The 6,374-nt window shown below is 40.1% G+C and overlaps 1 protein-coding gene and 1 long non-coding RNA gene across 2 annotated transcripts in view; both read right to left on the minus strand.

Moving 5' to 3' along the window:
* LOC124381910 (matrix Gla protein) overlaps positions 1-1,251 on the minus strand; it is a 2,889-nt gene extending 1,638 nt beyond the window's left edge. Inside the window, exon 1 of the mRNA XM_046843843.1 lies at positions 1,098-1,251. The gene's annotated coding sequence lies outside the window, so the exon portion shown is untranslated. The remainder of the gene's footprint in view (positions 1-1,097) is intronic.
* A 524-nt stretch (positions 1,252-1,775) lies between these two features.
* Positions 1,776-3,725, minus strand: LOC124381918. The gene is made up of 2 exons (XR_006924947.1): positions 3,679-3,725; positions 1,776-2,020 (listed from the first exon to the last, which is right to left on the minus strand). It is a non-coding gene; the product is annotated as an uncharacterized LOC124381918 (long non-coding RNA).
* Positions 3,726-6,374: the final 2,649 nt, after the last annotated feature.

Below are 6,374 nucleotides of genomic sequence, written 5' to 3' on the forward strand. Positions count from 1 at the left end.
AAAAGAAAAAGTGGAGTAACATTCCCGGGGGACACGGTGTAAATGCAGCTGTGTGTGTGTTTTAGATTGGGCAATTATTCGCTTTTAGAATTAGCAGGTAAAAAATACAAATATAAATACTGTATATAAACACCATGTTTAAGGCAGAAGTGTAATTTCTTTGTTTAGAGAAACAGAGAAGTACAGATGGTTAAAGAACAGAAGATCAGTGTGTGTGAATTTCAGGTAAAGTAAAAAACTGAATTCTAAAAATGGACCAGGAAGGAGAGATTACTGAGATTAGACATGAGGATATGTGAGAGTTTGATGAGATTAGATAGGAGGTGATAGAAGAAATTCCCAGACAGAAGGGAATCATGTGTTTGCTTAGATTACATGATGAGATAAAGGAAGCTTGATGAGATTAGACATGAGAAGAGCATGAGTTTAAATCCCCACATCAGCAAGCTGCTGCTGCTTGGGGCCATTAGCAAGGATTCAAATTAGGACCAGTTCATATATTAAGATTAGGAGTAATGACAGGCAGTGCTGCTGAGGGTACGGGTGAGGAGAGATCAACAATTAAGCATAGAGAAAGGCTTGGGGATAAGGAGTTAGAGATTAAGGGACTAAGGGTTAGGGATTAGGAGACTACGATTAGGGGTTAAGGATTACATTTACATTTACATTTGCGGCATTTGGCAGACGCCCTTATCCAGAGCGACTTACAACTGAGCAGGGGAGGGTTTTAGGGCTTTGCTCAAGGGCCCAGCAGTGGCAGCTTGGTGGTGGTGGGATTTGAACCTGTGATCTTCTGATCCAAAGCCCAATGCCTTAACCACTGAGCTACCACCTCCTACCACCTACCACCTCCGATTAAGGGACTAAGGATTAGGGGATATGGATTAAGAGGTTAGGGTTTAAGTGGATTGGAACTCATCATTTAGACCACACACACACACACACACACACACACACACACACATACACACACACACACACGTTAAATTAATCAGTGCTAGCAGATGAAAACACTTTAATGCTGTACAGTGTGTGTGTGTGTGTGTGTGTGTGTGTGTGTGTGTGTGTGTGTGTGTGTGTGTGTGAAGTTCACTTACCTCTATATGATGTTGGAAATGTACAAATTGTGTCTTTTATCTCGTCTTCTCTCTTTTGCACTTTGTGAGAAGCTCATGAGCCTTTATAAATCCCTCAAGCCCCCACCCCTTTACACACACACACACACACACACACACACACACACACACACACACACACACACACTCCCATTCTTTTCCTGTCATTCAGACCTTATATCACCCTTTCCACAGGCACAGTAGTGCCAGGACATACTACACACTCACACACACACACAGACACACACACACACACACACACACACACACACACACACACACACACACACACAAATCTCAACATCAAAACAGACAGAAGACCTGATATTGAAAGGAGCAGATGCTTATCATTATTGTGAAAGTGTGTGTGTGTGTGTGTGTGTGTGTGTGTGTGTGTGTGTGTGTGTTTTCACAAACACAGAGAGTTGATGAACAGACAGATTCAGGGAGACAGGAGCTCTTTTCAAGGCACAAGAATGTTCTGGAAATTTTTTGCCCTTATTCATGTTTCAGAAAACACACACACACACACACACACACACACACACACACACACACACACACACACACACACACACACACACACACACACACAGAGAATCAAGTGTAAAAACATAACGACATCCAGACTGAGGTAAAAAAACACCAACATTACACCAAAACTCTCTCTCTCTCTCTCTCTCTCTCTGTCTCAGGTCACATGATTTTAATGATGTTTTTGAGGAAACAGTGTGTAGTATAAATGAATTTCTTCTTCCTCTCTCACCCACACATGTTAAGATGGTTTGTTTTTCCATACACACCTCTTTCACCTTCACGATGCACGATACACTACGCCATGAAGTTATTCTCCACACACTGAGTATCACAAGGGATCGAGGGTGCCAATACATCTGAAGGAAATGCTGTGCAAGAACATATGTATATTTATGAGTGTTAAATATATACAGTACCAAGTCATGTATTTCACCCAGACCTTCAGTGATGTTCTACCTCAATCAATCCACCTCTTAATCCCATCATTATAACTCCACATCTACAGAAATCATCAGCTTTATAGAGAAGTGCAGAAGATCAGAGCTGCATCACACACAGGATCTCATCCAGAGAGAATAAACATCACTAACACAACAAACACAATGATCACAATTCAACACGTCTCTTTTCACTGGAGCCACAACTGCACCATCACACACACACACACACACACACACACACACACACACACACACACACACACACACACACACACATCATCTCTAACATAAGCACCGATATACACCTCATCACACACACACACACACACACACACACACACACACACACACATCATCTCTAACATAAGCACCGATATACACCTCATCACACACACACACACACACACACACACACACACACACACACACACACATCATCTCTAACATAAGCACCGATATACACCTCATCACACACACACACACACACACACACATCATCTCTAACATAAGCACCGATATACACCTCATCACACACACACACACACACACACACACACACACACATCATCTCCAGCAGAAGCATGGATATCCACCTCATCACATCACCTCGGGGTTCCTGTGTTTCTGTACATTAGGGTTTTGATAAGGATTTGAAATGAAGTGTGTTTTTGTGTAAATTCAACAGGAAAGAAAATGTGTATTATTACACTATAAACAGATCATAAAAAAGTGTAACTGTCCACATGAATAAACATTATTACACCTGCTAGAAGTCACAATCTGATGGGTTACAATGTTGTTTACACTAAAAAAGCCCACATGTGCTGAATGTGAAGGCCTTCCAACAGATTTCTTTTTAATGGCTTGGGGTTGTTTTGGAGCAGGGAAGGTTCCAGAAAGTGAAAGTGAACCAACATGTCTTCCATTTCATACTTCAGCACCATGCAGTTCTGTCTGGACTGCGACTTATTGGAGCCAACTTCAGCATACAACAAGATGATGAGCTGTCTGGAGTGATATTTATCATGGAACCACCTGCTCAGTCACCGCACCTAAATCCTACTGAACTCCTCTGAGATGAAGAAGAAAATATCCAACTAGTGAAGAACATCTTTAGAGCGTTTTACAAAAGACACCGCAAAATATTTCAGCTGAATGTTTGATGATAGACCTGTCTGGATGCTAAATGTGTAACACTGTTCTTCATGCTAATGTTTTTCAATGAAAAGGTCTGGACATCTATAGATTTGTTGGTTTAAAGTGAATCTTCATATTGTTACATTTATGAGTTTGTTGTATAGAAACAGAAGGAACATTCACTTGTTTCTCAAACACCCTAAAACACTCCAGACTTTTTACAGGGTCTGTATATATATATATATACTGTATCTTTCAGAAGAAAAAGATACACTGTGTTTGTGTGTGTGTGTGTGTGTGTGTGTGTGTGTGTGTGTGTGTGTGTGTGAACCTCACACTTGTTTACTTCAAGCTGTCTAGACAAAAAACAAACAAAAAAGAACTGAAACATAAAACACAAAAATAACACACAGAAGATCAAGAATAGTCCCAGTGTCTGTATTCCTCACCTCAGTGGGACAGGTTAATGTAGCGTCTATCACCCTGTGTGTGTGTGTGTGTGTGTGTGTGTGTGTGTGTGTGTGTGTGTGTGTGTGTGTGTGTGTGTGTGTGTGTGTGTGTGTGTGCCATCATTTGGAGGGTCTGAGCCACTTGGAGAGAATTCCAAAATTATGTAATTTTTAACACACACACACACACACACACACACACACACACACACACACACACACACTGAAATAGACACACAGAAATAGACAGACAGAAGCATGTGCTTATACACACATGCTAAAACACACACACACTCACTCACACACACAATAGACTGAAATAGACACACACATACACACAAATGCTCTCTCTCTCTCTCTCTCTCTCTCTCTCTCTCTCTCTCTCTCTATATATATATATATATATATTTGCAATTATTACAACTATTTGAGATTTCCATATCTGATCTGATCTGATCTGCATATGTGTGTGTGTGTGTGTGTGTGTGTGTGTGTGTGTGTGTGTGTGTGTGTGTGTAAGGAATGTGATAATATGTCAGTAATAAGTTCATTGAGCGTATTTTAAACACAGCTTGTGCAGTGAATAACAAAGTAATCCAGATTTCCTGAGTTTGTTCTGAGGATTTGTTTCTTGGGTTTTGTATAAATATTTAATGCAAGTGTGTGTGTGTGTGTGTGTGTGTGTGTGTGTGTGTGTGTGTGTGTGTGTGTGTGTTTGTGTGTGTGTGTGTGTGTGTGTGTGTGTTTCATTTTAGATTTAAATCTTGGATTTTTAAATGTTCATGCAGGTGCATGTTTGTCTATCTGTGACTCATCAAACTGTGTGCGTGTGTGTGTGTTTGTGTGTGTCTGTGTGTGTGTGTGTGTGTGTGTTTCATTTTAGATTAAAATCTTTGTTTCTTAAATGTTCATGCAGGTGCATGTTTGTCTATCTGCGACTCATCAAACTGTGTGTGTGTGTGTGTGTGTGTGTGTGTGTGTGTGTGTGTGTGTGTGTGTGTGTGTGTGTGTGTGTGTGTGTGTGTGGAATGTAAATTGTATGGGTTCAACGGGGACAAACTGATGTTGAATTGTTTTGGTGCATCTGTATATAAAATGGATGAAGGACTCATTAATTCTATTCACGATAAACATATGAAATGTTTAAAAAAAACTGAGGAAATGTACCATTTTAAGAAAATCTCTGGTTATTTTAATGAATTTGATGCTGCAACATCTCAAAAAAGCTGGAACGGGAAAACAAAAGTCTTGAAAAAGTAAATGTTATTCACATAAAACAGATGGAGAAGCATTTAGTAACTTATGAGGCTGATTGGCAGCAGGTCAGTGAGATGATTGGGTATAAATAGTGTATCTTAGAGAGGCAGAGACTCTCAGAAGTAAAGATAAGCGGAGCTTCACTGATTTGTGAAAGACTGTGTCTACAAAACTGTGGAACAATTTCAGAATAATGTTCCTCAACATCAAATTGCAAAGACTTTAAATAACCCATCATTTACAGAACATATCATCAAAAGTTTAAAAGAATTTGGAGAAAATCTCTGTGCACAAGGGACCAGGGTGAAAATCAATACTGGATGGCCGTGATCTTTGGGCCCTCAGGGGCCACTGCATTTAAAACAGTTATGATTCTGTAATGATGAATGTAATTCAGTTTGCCATGTCATCCACAAATGCAGGTTAAATCTCTATCATGCAAAAGAATGCATGAACATGATCCAGAAACACCACCATCCTCTCTGGCTGAAGCTCATTTAAAATGTACTGAGGCAAAGTGGAAAACTGCTATGTGTCTTATTGGAAGAATCAGAATTGTATTTTTTTTTATTTTTGTAATTCATGGACACCACATCCTCTGGACTAAAGAGGAGAGGGACCATCTGACTCTGATGGTATGGTGGGGCATTAGTGCCTGTGGAATGGGCAGCTTGCACTTGCTAAATACTATATACAGGTTTTAGAGCAGCAAATGCTTCCATCCAAAAAATTTATTTTTCAGGGAAGATCTTGCATCTATTACTACAGCATGACTTTGTAGTAGACGAGTCTGAGTGCTGAACTGACCTGCCTGCAGTCTAAACCTTTTACCAATTGGGACATCATGAAATGAACAACAGACTGTTGATCAGCTAGAATCCTGTATCAGACACATATGGGTCTATATACAAATGATATAAATTCTCAATGTAAACATGTGACATGTTTTCTCTTTTCTACTGCGGATAAAATGTGTGTATGAGATTCACAAATCATTGCATTCTGTTTTTATTTATATCGTACACAGTATCCCAACTTTTTTGGAATGAGGGTTGAATAGTTGATTGAGAGAAAATATATTGTGTGTTAAATATCAAGCAAAAGAAGTTACTGCTCTATGTGTGCGTGTGCGTGTGAGTGTGTGTGTGTGTGCGTGCGTGCGTGCGTGCGTGTGTGTGCGTGTGTGTGTGTGTGTGTGTGTGTGTGTGTGTGTGTGTGTGGGTGTGTTTGTGTGGTTAGATAGGGTGGTTGCATTTCTTTATACCAAGTGAACATTCCGATTTTTCAGTGAAGCCGCCACCACACATGGCAGTTTTTTATATAACACTTTGTCAGCAAATGTGTGTGTGTGTGTGTGTGTGTGTGTGTGTGTGTGTGTGTGTGTGTGTGTGTGTGTGTGTGTGTGTGTTGAAGGTTAAAGTTTGTGGTTTTGGTGGAGA

This window comes from Silurus meridionalis, chromosome 29 (genome assembly GCF_014805685.1).
Source record: "Silurus meridionalis isolate SWU-2019-XX chromosome 29, ASM1480568v1, whole genome shotgun sequence".
NCBI classification, from domain to species: Eukaryota; Metazoa; Chordata; class Actinopteri; order Siluriformes; family Siluridae; genus Silurus; species Silurus meridionalis.